Source organism: Rhinolophus sinicus, linkage group LG06 (genome assembly GCF_036562045.2).
Source record: "Rhinolophus sinicus isolate RSC01 linkage group LG06, ASM3656204v1, whole genome shotgun sequence".
Taxonomy (NCBI): Eukaryota; Metazoa; Chordata; class Mammalia; order Chiroptera; family Rhinolophidae; genus Rhinolophus; species Rhinolophus sinicus.
This window is the reverse complement of record NC_133756.1, coordinates 17,385,880-17,403,055: the sequence shown is the minus strand read 5'-3', so window position 1 is coordinate 17,403,055 and position 17,176 is coordinate 17,385,880. Positions and strand designations below refer to the sequence as shown.

The window sequence follows — 17,176 nt, the reverse complement described above, 5'->3', positions numbered from 1 at the left end:
GTGGTAGATGAGTCTGGAGAGGTAGGTGAGGACCAAATCATGAAAGACCCTGAATGCTACACCTAGAGGTTGGATTTTAACCTGTGGGCAGTTGGGAAGCCACTGACTAATTGGTTTCAAGTAGGGAAAAGATTTGTTGGCTGCAAAGTGAAAAGTAGATTGAAGGAGAGCAAGATTAAAGAAAGGGAACTGGTTAGGAAACTATTTCAGTAGAGATGAAAGATATTATGAAAGCCTAAGGTTAAAGAAAATATGGGTGTGAGGACCCTGTGGACAGAATTTAGGTGGACTAAATTTATATTCACTACAAATTTAATTTTGTTTTAACAACAGACATCGTATTAGACAATCTTTACTGATCCATAGTTCTACATCTATACCCATTTAATATTTGTAACCACAGATTGCCTTTTTGTTTCATCTTCTAATCATTAAAAAAAAAAAAGAAAAAAGAAATATGCCTCCTCCCCCCCAAGCCTAAGGTAAGGTAGTAGCAGTGAGAATGAACAGGAGCTTTTTTAAAAAGTAGAATTGATGGGACTTAGAGACTATCCTGAGAAAATAAGAGAATCTAGAGTGAGTTTTAGTGTTCTGACTTGGGAGATGGTCATGCTATAAGCCAGGAGACACAATTTAAGGAGGAAGGACAGATTTGGATTGTATGGTCTCTTAAATCAAAATGAGGCAGATGTGAAATGGCCCAGGAGGGAGGGGTTCTTTTTCTTTTAGGCTTTACTGGAGGAGGAAAGGGGAGTGGCTTCTACTGAGTCCAGGTTTGGAACCTAGAGCAGATGGTAGTAAATCAGGTACTACTGAGTTCCTAAAGGTGTGAGAGAGATTGCAGTGGGACCTTGACTGCTCCCAAGGTATTACTTGCTAAGGTCATATTACATTTCCCGGGATGTTTATTAGTTATTAAGGTCATCCTTTTTGTAAATAAGTGGGCATAAATGATAAGAAAATTAATTCTTAAGATTCATGAGTTCGATTTTGAATGGTGGAAATGTGAACTGCTATAGCCATTTTGGAAAGTTTCGCAATATCTAGTAAAATTCCTCTTCTGGAAATCTATTCTGTAGAAATAAAAGTATCAACATGTAAAAGCATATGTATGCAATATTGTTGTTGTTGTTGTTTGAAGGGGAACAGGACTTTATTGGGGAACAGTGTGTACTTCCAGGACTTTTTCCCAAGTCAAGTTGTCCTTTCAAGTCTTAGTTGTGGAGGGCACAGCTCAGCTCCAGGTCCAGTTGCCGTTGCTAGTTGCAGGGGGCACAGCCCACCATCCCTTGCGGGAGTCGAACCGGCAACCTTGTGGTTGAGAGGACACGCTCCAACCAACTGAGCCATCCAGGAGCTCAGAGGCAGTTCAGCTCAAGGTGCTGTGTTCAATCTTAGTTGCAGGAGGCGCTGCCCACCATCCCTTGGGAGTCGAACCGGCAACCTTGTGGTTGAGAGGACACGCTCCAACCAACTGAGCCATCCAGGAGCTCAGAGGCAGTTCAGCTCAAGGTGCTGTGTTCAATCTTAGTTGCAGGAGGCGCTGCCCACCATCCCTTGCGGGACTCGAGGCATCGAACTGGCAACCTTGTGGTTGAGAGCCCACTGGCCCATGTGGGAATCGAACTGGCAGCCTTCGGAGTTAGGAGCATGGAGCTCTAACCGCCTGAGCCACCGGGCCGGCCCCAAGGTGGGAGTATTTTTGTATTTTTGAAATGTTGCAGGAGCAGCAAAGGATGCTTACCTGAGGTTGGGAAGGAGTGAGGTAAGAGGATCTAAAAAAAAAAAAAGAAGCAAAATGAAAAAAAAACCTCATGGAGTGTTACTAGTAAAAATGTAGATTGTAAAATCCATTCCTTGCTATTGCTACAAATATGTAAAAATAAAATGTGGTGAAGGAAAAGAACTAGACTATGATCAAATGAAAACATTGATTTGATGATGGGATTGTAGGCACTTTTTGCCCTAGATTTGTCATTAAATAGCAAAAACAATGTTAAAAGTATATTTAAAAAGAAAAGATTTATGAGTAGATAACTTAAAGTTAAGTTTGAAAAAAAAATTAATCTTCTGAAAGATAAAATTGGAGTGGGCTTTTATTCTCAGGCATTGATAAATAGAAACTCTGTCTTAGTTTCCTATACCTACCATAACCAATTATCGAAAATTAGTAGCTTAAAACAACACAAATTTATTATCTTGCAGTTCTGGATGTCAAAAGTTCTAAAGTCAAGGTGTTGACAGTCTATATTCCTTTTGGAGGCTCTAGAGAAGAATCTGTTTTCTTGCCTTTCCCTCCTTCTAGAAACTGCCTGAATTCCTTGGCTCCTGACCCTTTACTCCATTTCAAAGCCAGCAGCATTGCATTCTCTTTCTCTCTCTCTCTCTCTCTCTCTCTCTCTCTCTCTCTCCTCTGCTTCTGTTGTCATTATCTTCTTTTCTGACCCCGATGTTCCTTCCTACGTCCCTCTTATAGGGACCTTTGATTTCTTGGATCAACTTGGATAAATCTAAGTAATATTCCCATCTCAATATTCTTAACTTAATCACATCTGCAAAGTCCCGTTTTCCATGTAATATAACATTCACAGTTTCCAGGAATTGGGATGTGGACATCTTTGGAGGGCCATTACTCTATCACAGACTCTAAATTTGAGAATAAAATTTTTACTGACTTTTTTAGGGTTTGAGAATGAGGAATTGGAAGTACAGGTCAAAGAGAGAGGGCCTTTACTAGCAGAGAATAAGCTTGGTGAAAGTTTTAATTTTGAGTATTCTACAACATCTGCCTTAGGGGTCTACCTTAGAGTTAGCCTATGCATGATGTGAGAGGTGCCTGACAGACCACTGGAAACTTGTAAGTCATATCTTCATATAGTTGCTGCCTTAAGAGGGAAGATGATCGTATTAGGTGGGTGCAAAAGGAATTGCGGTCTTTGCAATTATTTTTAACCTTTTAAACCGCGATTACTTTTGCACCAACCTAATACTTTGTTAGAAGACTGATTTGAATTTGCCCTGCTTAATACTGTGTGACATTGAACAGTCCTCACCTATAAAATGGGAGTAGTAATACTTAATTCACAAAGATTTTTGTAAGAATTATAAAATATAGTATATATACAGAAGGTGCCAAAAAATTATACACATTTTAAGATAGGAAAAAAACTATTAAAATTGTAATATTCAATATATACTGATAACAAAAGATGAGTACAAGTCACGTTTGACTTCTGCAGTTACAAGAGATGCTCAAAGTGGTTACCATTCGTGTAATTTTGATACAGTTTTTTCCTTTCTTAAAATGTGTATACATTTTTTTGGCATCCTCTGTGTGTGTGTGTGTGTGTGTGTGTGTGTGCGCGCGCGTGCACGTGCCACACACACACATAATGAAATAATAGTTGGTATCTGGCATATAGCAGGTACTCTTCTTTTTTAAGATTTTTATTAAAATAGCTAACTTACAATATTATATTAATTTCAGGTGTACATCATAGTTATTCAGCAGAAGGTACTCACTTTTCTTGAAGGTCAATGTTTTTGTGATACAGTGATAGGGAAATGTTAGAGAGGTTAACTTAATGTGAGAGGCTTGTGCTAGAGAGTTTGCTAGAGTCAGCTGCACATTTCACTTGCTAGAAGCTACCAGACTTGTGTGTGTTTGGCTCTAAGATCAGGATGGGTGAAATTTGGGGAAAAGAGATGCAATGCATTAGTATTTGTGGCTAGTATGGTTGATCATTCTTTTTCTATCACTTATTTTACCTTTTTCTATGAGAAATTTCAAAAATTTGTTTCTGTCTCCAGGATGACTTTTTTTTTTTCCTTTTCTGCCTTCTGTAAAATTCCACTGCTCTTCTTTCAGCATAATTATTCTTGGATCTTCACTTCCTCTCTATGGTAAGCCTAAATGCTGATCATCTCATGCATTAATTCAACACATATTTATCCAGTACCTTCTATCTGTGAAGCATTCAGCACTGGAGCTACAAAGATAAGAAAATATGTGTCCTTAAGGAGCTCACAGTTTTAGTACAAAGGCAGGTCAACAGTTAAACTATAATGAATAAGGTTTATATTAGAAGACTAAGTAAAGAGCTCTGTGGAATCAAAGAGGAGGTAATGCTCAATTAGGCCTAAAAATGAGGGAGGGTGTCATGGAAAAAAATATGCATGACTTGAGTCTTAAAAAAAAGTAGCTGGATAACAGAGTATGGTGAGGTGTGGGAGAGAGGGAGGAAAGGGCATTCTGTGAGGTACAGGGAACCTGCACAAAGGCATGAAAAAGCGTGTGTTGGGATGAGCTATGGGTGTTTTGGTGTGGCTAGGTTGAAAGATGCCTGTGGGAAAGTAATAGGAAAATGAGCTTAGAAGAGTAAGCAGGGACCAGACCCGGAAGGGCCTTATATGCCATACTGAAGGGTTTGGACTTTATTTTATAGGTATTGGGGAACTCTTGAAACATAATATGCTAAACCAATATGATTAGATTCAAGACTCAAAAGCAGCAGAGAAAGTAGGAAAAGAGCAAGGAGACTGGTCTCTGGGAAGCCCAGGGAGAGATTTTCCAGAAGGAAAAAATGGCCCACAGTGTAAAACCTAAGTGCTTATGTGAAATAAAGATGGAAAAGTTTCTGCTGGACTTCGTTATTGAGAAGACATGAACAAGACATATAGTTAGTGAATGGAGTAGAAATCAAATTACAATAGGTTGAAGAATGAATGGGAAGTGAGAAAATAGAGACCACAAGTATAGTCCAGTCTTAGAAAATTTGCTGTGAAGCATAAGTAAGAGGTAGTTAGCTAGAGAGGAGATCTGAGAAACAGAATTTTTTTCTTTTGTTTTTTTATTTTTAAGGAGGGGTGCAGCTCACAGTGGCCCATGTGGGGATCGAACCGGCAACCTTGGTGCTACCAGCACCATGCTCTAACCAACTGAGCTAACCGGCCACCCCCAGAATGTGTTTTTAAAGATAAAAATTGAACATGTGTATGCTTGGTAGAGATGATAAAGTAGAGATAAAATTCAATATATGGATGTGTGTGATTTGATGAAACAAAAGTTGATGAGTTTGGAGCTGAGGAGGGATTATCACCCAGGGAAGGAGGAGAGATACCTTTGTCTAACACTTAGAAGGAAGAAGATGGGTTTGAAGAAGAATGTAGGTTGAAAATTGGGTAGGGTCAAGTTTCTTTTTGCTGGGAGAGAACAATTGTGAGAGAAGAGGTATATGGAGTGTTGGTCCTGAGATTGGGAGTAGCCATTGGTCACTGTGTGGGATGGAAAAGGTGACTGTTCAGAGGCATATAGATGAATTACTAATAGGATACTTAATCTCAGTTAAGATGAGAGACTTAATAAATTTGTGGTGGCACAAATTCCCAGCTTGTGATTTCTTCTGCAGATCTCAGCAGTTGTGATATGGGAACAGAGGAAGCAGGTGGTTGGATTGATTCTCCGTGGTTGAGAGATTTATGGGCTGGTGTGGCAAAGAACAACAAGGAGCTGGGTGGAGATATTGACGAGAGTAGTTGATGCCCAACATGGAGGGAATAGTTAAGTAAATTATGAGACATTCATATCAAAAAACTATTTTGCAGCTATTAAAATTTATGTTTATAAAGTGCTTATTTTATAATGTTAAGATAATAAAAGTGCTATATGTTGTACAAAGGTTTAGTAACGATCAACGATAATATTCTAGGCATAATGATGAAAAAATACTCTCAAAACCAAAGAGTATTGGTCCCCCCATTTGCACATAGATAATAATTTGACAGGGATTATTATCTTCACTTTACAGGTGAAGAAAATGAAACTAGCAAAGGTGACTTGTTCAATCATAAATTTTGTAAATGGCAGAGATATAACTATTATATGTAATACTTATTGACTAGTTACTGTGTCAGGCATTGTTTTATATGTGCAGTCTTTCTTAATATTTTCCTCACATATTGCTGTAATTTTCATTTTTCATTTAGGAAAACAGACTCAGAGGAGAATAATAATATGAGCAACAGATAACTAAGTTTCAGAGAGTGACACCAACAAGTGCTTTAGGAGTTCAGGAGAAGGGGGTGTTATGAGAAGAAAGACTGGAGAGGATATTTGAACTTAGACTATGAAGGATAGGTAGGACAGCCTTTTTTGTTGTTCTCTTTGATTTACTTTTTCCACATTAAAAAAAAAAAAAGGTTCTCTGTAATAGTCTGGTATATCATGTTTCTGGAGCCTTTTGCTGAGATAAGAAAAAAATATTATTCTTGCTTATTTTTAGTGAAAAGACCAAGGCTATTGTAGATGTCATAAAGGTACCCAGTATCATTTCCCGATCTCTAGTGCATCACATTTGATACTGCTTTAAAAGGAATGGAAGAAATAATGGCTTCCAATGAACTTTGCAAGTTGAATCATGCACTCCTTGGTAGGCCTTCTAGAATGCGTTGCAAATATAAGTACAAAGCTGTCTGTCTATCCATCCATCCGTCGGTCCTTTTGTCTTACACGGTCATTTATATTTGAGTATTATTTTTTACTATGGTTAATGGAAGAAAACAGTTTGTTAGGAACAATGATTAAAAGGCCACTGAAACCAAGGATTTAGCTTTTTCATGCTGAGTTGAAATGGGCAAAAATAAGGACTTTTTTTAGGATTGTGTAGTAGTTCTGTCCCGCAGCCCCTTATTCGTGGTTTTGCTTTCCGAGGTTTCAGTTACCCATGGTCAACTATGGTCCAAAATATTAAATGGAAAATTCCAGAAATAAACAATTCGTAAGTTTTAAATTTTGCACTGTTCTGAGTAGCGTGATTAAATCTCGCGTTGTCTCACTCTGTCCTGCCTAGGACAGGAATCATCCCTTTGTCTAGCTTATTCATGCTGTGAATGCTACCCACCCATTAGTCATTTAGTAGCCATCTCAGTTTTCATATCAACTGTCATGGTATCATAATGCTTATGTTCAAGTAACCCTTATAGTATCCTAACACTATGTCACAATGCCTGTGTCATTCACCTCACTTCATCTCTTCAGATAGGCATTGTGTCATATCACAAGAAGAAGAGTTGAGGAAATTCCCTTCAACTCCTAGTCTGTTGAGTGTTTTTATCATGAAAGGGTGTTTGATTTTATCAGATGTTTTTTTCTGCATCTATTGTGATGATCAAAACTTTATTCTATTAATGTGGTGTATTACATTGATTTCTGTTTGTTGAACCAACCTTGCATTCCTGGAATAAATCTCACTTGGTTGTGGTGTAAAATCCTTTTTATATGTTGCTGGAGTCGATTTGCTAGTGTTGAGGATTTTGGTGTCTGAGGATTTTAGTTCTTAAGGTATGTTGGTCTGTAGTTTTCTTCTCTTGTCTTGTCTTTTTCTGGTATTGGTATCAGGCTTATAATGAGTTGAAAAGTGTTCCCTCCTCTGTTTTGCTACTCTCCCTACCTGCACATCTAATTTTAGTTTTCTTCTTTTTGTTACTCACTTTAAAAAAAAAATTAATGCTATTTTTTTGGTTCTGGTTAGTCTTTTTATGAACACCCAGAAATACATTGTGATCTTCATAATTGCAGTTAGCTTACCAGATGGAAACATGACTCATATCCAGTAAAGTTTTAATGAAATTTCTGGTATTCTAGTGAAATCTGCCTAGGATACTCTCTCTCTTGGATGGCCAAATATAAGGGCGCATAAAAATTAGACATAATAGGGACTATTTAGATGTAATCAAATGTTTTGTAAGTAAGTAGACAAGAGAGTTTAAGAGGATTGTCCAAAGTTATATTGGTAGGTTATATGCAAGTCAGTTTTTGTTTTAGATCAGAAGCTTTTCGTTCACCGATGATTAGTAATCTGTAAAAATGATAGGTTTAAAAAATTGTTTCAGTTCTATCTATGTGTTTGTGAGCTAAAACTTATTTGCCTTTATCATCCTATTCTCTAGCTGGAGAACTTCTTGAAAATACAATGAATTCATTGCTATTAGGAGGAAATAATTAGCATTTTTGGAATCTTCAAAGCAGTTGACTTTAACTGAAGAAACTGCTGTTTGCCTAAATTATATCATGTGAAGGGGCAAAAAAAGACAGTATCAAAATAAATTGAAATCTGAAGGAACTCTCTCTATAGCTTGGGGAAGGGCACAGAGGGAGGGAAAATCACATTACTATTTTAACCTAAGCAGTTTAGCTTTTAATTAATTAATTAAATGTTATGTCTCCTAATTGTTGAAATCATTGTTTATTTTGGTTGAGACAGTCTTTTAGAAAAACATTTGTTTCTTTTATTAAAATTGGGGTGACAATGGTCAACAAAACTACATAGGTTTCAAGTGTACAATTGAAACCTATGTACATCATCTACATATTGTATTATGTGTTCACTACCCAGAGTCAGTTCTCCTTCCATCACCATATTATTAGAAAAACATTTTCAAAGAAAAAATTAGCAATGTAATTTAAAGAAAATATCATATATGTTTCCAGAGATAAGATCATACTTCAATTTTGCTGAACCAAGAAGCTCAACTAAAACTACCTGTTGGAAACTGCAGTTTTCTGTCTCATCATCAGTAACATATGACCCAAATTCTGTGTTGTGATTGGCTGTTGTACTGCTTTCATTCAGAGATTAGTTTTGCCAACAACAACTGATTTGGGATTGGGATTTAGCTCACAAAGCAGGTTGGTTGTTAGGACATAGGAAAGGGTTAGTGTTATTGATGAGCAAGCTACAGATACATCATTTCAGTGGGGAAAATAGTATTTGTCCATGCATGAGCAAAATTGTTCTGTAATTCAATGCTGCATGCCAAATAGTTGGTGAAGTGGAATGTGGCAGCTCACTGATGCTGGGGGGAAAACTTTATTTAAATCACTGTCTTTTAAAAAGAAGTTGGTAAAAGCTGTCAGTTGAAGTTTTGTGTTTGTTTCTCTCCTCCTGTTTCCATAATTTTATTTTTAGGGTTTCAAAACGCTAAGGATTTAATTTAAATAAATGTTTTTCTTTTCCCAGAAGAGAATTGTTTTTTTCCTCTAGATAGCCTGATCACCCAGTCGTTTTTTTTTCCAGCACTTTTCTATATTTAAGATTATATTAAAACATCCAGGGTAGTTCTAATTCTTTTTAATTTTTATTCCTCTAGAATAAAATAGATTTGTGAGTTTAGGAAATATATTTTAATAAAATTGTTATATTATTTTTGTATTTTAAAACCTTGTATAATTTCTGGTTATTCACAAATATATTTGTTATTCACAAATATTTTTTCTTGGTCCCTGTTCCTTAGCAGTGGTTAGTAAAAGCTGGTTTAATGTTTCCAGAAATTCAGAATACCTTTCCACTAATGTGGTCAGAGTACCATGGTTAAAATTTTCTATTCAGGTAGTCAGAATTTATCATCTGAGGAAGTATTTCAGGTTTGTCATGTGTCTTTGAAAAATCATTTGCCTTTGACAACATTTAACAGGATAATCTCTTTATATACTTTGTATTTAAACACAATACTCAACTTGGGAGATATTTATTTATTTTCCCACATCACCAATCATGGATGTGAATAGCTGAATTTTGTATCTCCTCAGGAAAACAGCACTATTGAGTGACTTACATTCTATGGAGAACTTCAATCTTTGGTCACAGCATTAAGAGCCTCTGGTTTTGGTCCAGCAAGCTCTTTTTGAAATTACCTATATGTCAAAGATATTTGTAGAAGATAAGATTTACTATTTGGAGGGTAAATATTAAGAATTTTTTAAAAATGTAAGAAGTTGAGAAAGGGAGATGTTACGAGAGCATTGCAAATTCCTTTATTTCTTTTCAGTTGATTATTAGAACCAGTAGTAACTAAATTTAGCTTAATGAGATAACTGCAAAAAGGAAACAGGACTTAGTAGTAGTTTATTTCTAACTTTTCTTTATGAAATTAAAGACAATTTCTGATCTACTAGTTTACCATCTCTGCTTATACTAAGCTACCAGTAACTAAGCCAAAAGTGTGAGGAGCTTTTTTTCCTAATAAAGAGATGACTGCTTTTATATTTGTCATTTTGGTTCTGCATGTGTTACTTAGGTCTGGTTTAGTGATAACTGAAATACCTGTGAATGGCTAATAAATATTTTTGGTAGCTACTATGTCACCTATGCTGAGTGTAGGAGAGGAAAAAAACTCCTCTGTCCTCATAGGTTCAGTTACTGGGGCCTTTAAATAAAATTGAAAAATGCCAGATTAACAGGACAAAAGGTTTATTACTCACATACACAGGAGCTTCACGGAAAAGAAGTGAAAACGCAAAGAAGCAGTTAGATGGGGTAAGGAGGCTATCAAAGATAGATCCCTGATGATACCCCAACTGGCCTGGGAAAAGGATCCTATGACAGATTTAGAAAGAATGACCAGAGAAGTAGAAAAAGTATAGAAGAGTGTAGGGTCTCAGGTACTGAGTAAAGAGGGTGTTTCAAAAAGGAGGGAATTATTAGCAGTATCAAATGCTGCAGATAAGGAGTGAAAAGTGTCTACTGAATTTAGCAGCAGGGTCACTGGCCCTGGTAAGAATGGTTTCAGTAGAGTTGGGAGGTTGGGAGGTAGGATTACAATAGATTTAGGAGGGGACTATAAGTGGAGAGAGGCAGAGGACAGCTCTTTGAAAAGCTTGGGTATAAAGGAGAAGAAAGAATGGAAGTTACAGGGTGTGGGTTCTTAAACTGGTATTTGTGGACCCTACCTTCCTACAGTGTTATGTGCATACTGTGTGTGCATGTAGTTGGGAGAGAAGCCTTAAGCTTTCATCAGCTTTTCAAAAGTTTATAACCCCTAAGAACCACTTCTATCGGGACCTGTAGTTGAGTGATTTGGGCCCATTTATAAGCTTGTAGGAAAGGAGCCAGTAAAGCAGGAGAGGCTAGAGAGTAGGAATAGGATTCAGAAGGACTGGAATCCCTCCGGCGGTAAAAGGAGGGGAGAGCCAGAGCATTTGGTAGGGGGACTAATTTAGATAAGAAAGGAGAAATGAGTGTAGATGCACATAAATTTATAGGTGACTGGTAGGAAACTGAAGTAGCTCGCTGCTCACAATCTTTATTATCTCTGTTATATAGGAGGTGAAATGGGGTCTATCAAAAATGAGTGAAGAGAGGTGGAATACAATGTTTGAGGAAGGTGTGGAAGGTTTGAAATAGCCACCGTGAGGAATGGGAGAGGGAGATTTTTGGATTGTGTTGAGGTATTTGTGATAGGAGATTATTACTAGTGAAACCAAACTGAAGACGATGTAGCTTTTTTCCCCTCTAGCAGCCTACAGAGGGAGCAGAAAAAGCATGAAAATGGATTGAGCCATCGTTGGGGATCTTGCCAGGCCGTTGCAGTTGGGAGGATAAGAAGGGGCAAAAGAAATGAGGGGAATTAGTTGAGGCAGAGAGGGAGGGCAGATCGGCATGTATAGAAAATAGTGAGTGAGGAATTGGCGCTCTCACAGAGGTGAAAGAACGGGGTGGAGGGGGGAGAATTGGAGTAAGTGGGGAAAACTGTCGAGATAGAAGTTAGAGCACATTTGTACACTAGGAACAGGGTTCTCTTCCTAGGATATATATATATATATATTTTAATCAAGATTACCAGACCAGTTGTATTTAAAAACCCCCCACAGATGTTCTAGTCTTATTCTGGATCAACCAAATCAGAATTTCTAGGGAGCTGGGCCCAGGAATCTTTATTTTAAAAGTTCCACATGCGATTTAAAGAAATTTAAAACAAAATTACATATAGTACAATTTACTGTCTTTGGTGTACAGGTCTGTGAGTTGTGACAAATGCATAGTGACGCCCTTTAATAGGATACAGCAGATAGGAGGAACAGGCTTGGTGAAGAAGATATGTTTGTTTTTGAACACCACCTAATTTCTTGTTATATTAAGCTGCTGCCATGGAGTTGAGATTATTACACTGAATTAACATTTTCTCCATCACTTTCTTAAGTGGAGATCAGGGGTGGACATACTTTTTCGTAGGCAGATAGTAAATACTTTTTAGGCTTTGTAGGCCACATGTGGTCTGTTGCTTTTTTTTTTTTTGCGTGTGTGTGTGTGTGTGTGTGTGTGTGTGTGTATTTTCCAACCATTTAAAAATACAAAAACCATTCTTTGCACTGTACGAAAACAGGCATCGGGTCATAGTTTGCTGACCCTTGGTAGGTAATCAATACAACAATAAATCAAGCTCTGATTTGTGGTGTTTGCTGATTTCTGAAGTGTAAATAATCCCATTTCTCAAGTGTAAATGGCTGACTTCAAGCTACCAGCCATGACATACTGAATGCAGAGCTTGAAAGAGATGCACGGTAGCACAAAGTATTTCTACTGTGTAAACACAGTAGACGTAAAGAACTTAAAAGGCAAAGATAGTAAAATGAAATATAGTAAACCTTAATGAGGTGATAAATCTTGAGTGTTTATTACCTTTATTTTTAATATAATTTATTTAATTGTGCATTTATATGATTTAATTTTTAATAGTGACTGTGTATAAGTAGCTTGCAAAATTCCTGAAAATGTAACAATCAACTCTTGCTAACCTATGTAAGTTGGTTTTAACACTGTCATTGAACGTAAGGCTTAGAGAGGTGAGATAATTTACCAAATCTAGTTTAAGTGGCAGCACCTGAATAAACTCTTAAGTTTTTTTAAATTTCATTTTCTTTTTTCATCAAAGCAATACAAGCTCATAGCTTAGAGTCAAAAGGTACTTCAAGGTTTATAGTAGAAAACCCCAGCAGTTCCCTGCTCTACCCTTTTCAACCCCCAATTTCTAATCTAGATAGAGGCAACACTTAACTCTTTTAGCTTTTTTTCCTGGTTTTTACCTTCCTGTTTTTCATAGTATTCTGGTACTGCCATTTAATTTTTTTCACTTTTTGGTATTATTTATTCCTCCTAAGGAAGATGGGGATTTAGTTCTTTTATGCCATATACACTCTGTCCCTTTACCCATTTTTCCAATATATTTATATAATTATAATTGTTTCTTAAATTATCTTTTAGTATTTATATTATTATGACTATTTAAACAGTATTCACAGATAAGCCATTAGTATATGACTACATTTTCTTTCTTACATAATTTTTTGGAATTAATTATTGCTTTACTTTTTAAAAATTTGCCTGATTTAAAAAAAAAATGTACTTGTGACAGTATTATCCCCATACTCTTGACAGAACTATAAAACTCAGTATGGTTAAACATCAGATAATTTATCGTTTCCATTTTTTTCCCTTTCAACATACCCCCTAAGTCGTGAGAATAAGTCACCCTTTATTCTCTTGCTAGAGTCCCACTTATTGATTTTGACTGTCATCCTGGAACTTCTGGTCCCATTTTCCTGGGGATTGCCTTTGCTTTTCTCCGGTGTTGGCCTCCATTTTCCTGAATTCTACACCATCTTCTTTCTTAGGTTTATTCTTCATTTTGGTAGAGTACATCCTTCAGGAGCTTCCTAAGAAAGTGTGTCAAGAGATAAGTTGTTTGAGACTTTGTGTGAATGAAAATGTCAATTCTGCCCTCATATGTACATAATTGATAATTTGGCAGGATATATAATTCTAGGTTGAAAAATCATTTTCCCTCAGAATTTGAAGGTTCTTCTCCAGTGGCATTAGTTTTCAGTGTTGCTGTTGAGGAATCCAAGACATTCCAGGCCTTAGTCCTTTGTGATCTGTCTTTTTTATCCCCTTTTTGATAGATTTTAGGACCTTTTCTTTATCCCTGATGTGAAATTCCACAGAGATCTGTCTTGATATGGGTCTTTTTTATTCATTGTGTAGCATACTCTGTGGGTACTTTCATTCTGGACATGTATGTCCTTCATTTCTGAAAATTTTTTCTTATTTATTTTAGATGTTTTTTTCTGCATTCTGGAACTTCTGTTAGTTCAGTGTTGTGTCTTCTGGGTTTATCCTGTAATTCTGTTTTTTCTAATTCTGTTACTTTCTCATTTTGTTCCACTTCTTGAGAGATTTCCTCAGCTTTATCTACCAGCTTGTCAATTGAAGTTTTTTTTAAAAAAATTTTCTATTATAATTTTAATATATAAGGGCTCTTGTTCTTCAATGTTACTTTATTATACATAGATCTTGTTTACGTTTCATCGATGCAATATTCTCTTTTATATTTCTGAGGATATTATATGTCTGTGAAGTTTTCTTTTCCTTGAATTCTTTGTTTATTCCTAAGTTCCTTTTTTGTTTGTTTTGGTCTTCTTCTTTAACATCGATGACTTTCTTCAAATGTCTTGTGGTTTGTTCTTTTATTTTTTTAATTGTCATAAATGTACACAACATAAAATGTATCATTTTAACCATTCTGAGGCATTAAGTACATTTACATTGTTGTGCAACCATTGCTATCATCCATTTCCAGAACTTTTTCATCTTACCTAATTGAAGTTCTGTACCCATTAAACAGTAACTCCCCATTACCCTTCCCCCAGCCCCTGGCAGCCACCATTCTACTTTCTGTCTCTATGAATTTGACTACTTTAGGTACCTCATATAAGAGAAACCATACAATATTTGTCATTTTGTGCCTGGCTTATTTCTTCAAGGTTCGTAATGTCTTCATGAAGAGATGTCTTTTGAATTTCGTCCATGTTATTGCATGTGTCAGAATTTCCTTCCTTTTTAAAGGGTTTGTTTTTATTTAAGAATGAGATACTAAAAAGCTAATCTGAAGCTCCATGTAAGTGGGCAGGACATGTTCACTGGAGGCTTTCACTGAAAAGATAATGAATATCTTTTTTATTGGTAACTGTAAAAGGTCTGTATTTTTAGGCCTTTTTTGAGGTCTTGTCAGTTTCTCCAGAGACAATCTCCCTCACTCTTGCCTGGGGTATAAGCATGGTGGCTTAGTGTTCAGAGAACTGAGGTGGGGAAAGGGGTTGGGACATCTACCTGTTTAGTAAACTTTTCCTTAATTCTGTTTTCAATAAGGGATTTACCCTAATCCCAGCTATGCTTAGTGTTCCCTGAGTCCAAAGCCTCTTTAATTGTTTCTCTGGACTGATGAATTGACAGCAGCCTTTGTTTAGGGTGGGGGAAGGGTAGTTCCTAGTTGCTTGGGGGTTGGGGAGGAAAACTGGGGATCTAACTGCCCTTTCTATAGACTTTCTGCCAATCCTCCTATTTTCAGCCCATCCCTCCGTCAATCCTCCCTTCAGAGATGCATTCTGCCTCCAATTCCTGGTCTTTCCAGAGTGCAGTGTTGCAAATCAGATTGCTTTTTTATTGGACTTTTTCTCTTCAGGCTTAGGTTTCAAGTTTTTGCATTCTACCAAGTCAGATTCATCTGGTTGCTTTTTGTGTATTAAAGTTTTGTTGCTATCACCTACTGTTGTTTCCTCCCCTGATTTCTTTGCTATTATGTGTTTATAGCTTTAACAATATATTGTATTGCCAATTAGGAATGATTTATAGATGGAGTGAAGAATCACATGTATTTAATCGACTATTTTAGCTACCGTACTCTACTTGCCTTTTTTTTTTTTTTTAACCCCATAGAAACTCTTCAGAGAGAGACGTCCGTGAGGCCCTTGGCTGTGCAAAGTCTGGGCCAGTACTATTGGCCTCGCCTGGAAGCTTGTTAGAAACGCAGAATTCCATGTCCCAAGCCATACCTAGCAAATCATCTTCTGCATTTTACACGATCCCCGGGTGACTTAGAACCACATTAAACTGTGGGAAGCACTGATCCAATTCACTGTGCCTGCTACAATGCTTGACACATATTAGGTGTCTTCTGTTAGATGATCAGAAATTTAGAAAAGACCCTGTAGTTGGAAATACATTGTTTTGGGGTTAGGGTATAGGTATTATTTGAAGCTATGGGAGTAGATGGGAGGATAGAATAAAAAGAAGGCCAGGGAAATACCAGTTTCAAGGTGCAGATGAAAAAAAGAGGGCCTGAGCACTAAGGAAGAAGAGAGCCCCGGACTCCGTAAGGTGTGGGACAGTGAGCAACCCACGGTGGGTCAATAGTGTCCTTCCTGGAGAGGAAGTGGGGAAACATATTCTGGGAAAACACTGAAGTTATAAAAGAGTTTGTTTAATTAGTATGTGGGGAGAATGATCAGGGAGGACGGTCCAGAGGACATAATGGAATGATGAGCAATGAGAAGATGGTTTAGTAGGGAGGCAGCTCAGAGCAGCATTGGGGTGAGAACACAGGAGAGGACAGGTAGCTAAAAGAACTTCCACTTTTCCCCCACTTCATACTCCCCATGTGCCAGAGATTTCCTTTCATTCTCTTTCGGACTTTTTTTTTTTAATACAAACTGTTGCTTTAGTCTGGGACATTATATGTCATGCCTTCCTTGACTCTCTCTAGATTCAGTCCCCTTATTTTTGCTCCATGGCACCCTGTTCTTTCGTTCTCTCTTTTTGAGACATAAATCGTTTCCCATAATATTCACCTTTTACATATACTTTAAAAATACTTTCTCTTTTACTGTGTTTAATCACAGTATAGTAATTGTATATTTTACTTATTTGAATTGCCCACTGGACTGTCTTGTTACTGTCTTTGGCATCTAGCCTAGCACCTATAGCTAACAGCTAGTAGTTATTGATTGCTGTGTGACATATGCTATTTTAAGTTTACACATATTAACTCATTTACTCCTCATAGGATGTAAGTACTATTTTATGGATGGAAGAAACAAAAGCTTAGGGGGAGGCCCTTAGCTCAGTTGGTTAGAGCATGATGCTCGTAACAACAGGGTTGCCGGTTCGATCCTGACGTGCACCCTCCACAACTAGATTGAAACAACTACTTGACTTGGAACGGATGGATCCTGGAAAAACACACTTAAAATAAATAAAAGTTAAAAAAAAAAAAGGCCTTGAATTAGTAGGTCCTCAATCAGCACTTGTTGAATGAACACGTTTATTGAATGTGGACCAGGCACTGTCCTGCTGTATGTTTGGTTACAGAATTAAGAAAGCCTTTAGTCAGGGTTTCAGACAGAATGTTGGTTAAAACTTGACCCTGAAGTGGGGCAAAGATAGCTGGCTCCTGGTTTTATGGTACTTGGAATCAAAAGGCTTAAAGGCCTCTGACTTCGCTTAGTGTATAACTAGATGTGCTTCGTCTCTTCCCCCAACACAGATTGGACATACGTTCAAATACT

The 17,176-nt window shown here is 37.1% G+C and overlaps 1 protein-coding gene and 1 non-coding gene across 2 annotated transcripts in view; one reads left to right on the top strand and one right to left on the bottom strand.

Moving 5' to 3' along the window:
- The window catches only part of PIK3R3 (phosphoinositide-3-kinase regulatory subunit 3), a 70,591-nt gene that overhangs the window by 12,838 nt on the left and 40,577 nt on the right, over positions 1 to 17,176 (top strand). The gene's annotated exons all lie outside the window — the stretch shown is intronic.
- Positions 9,571 to 9,693, bottom strand: LOC141572566 (small nucleolar RNA SNORA25). Its single transcript, XR_012497890.1, has one exon. It is a non-coding gene; the product is annotated as a small nucleolar RNA SNORA25 (small nucleolar RNA).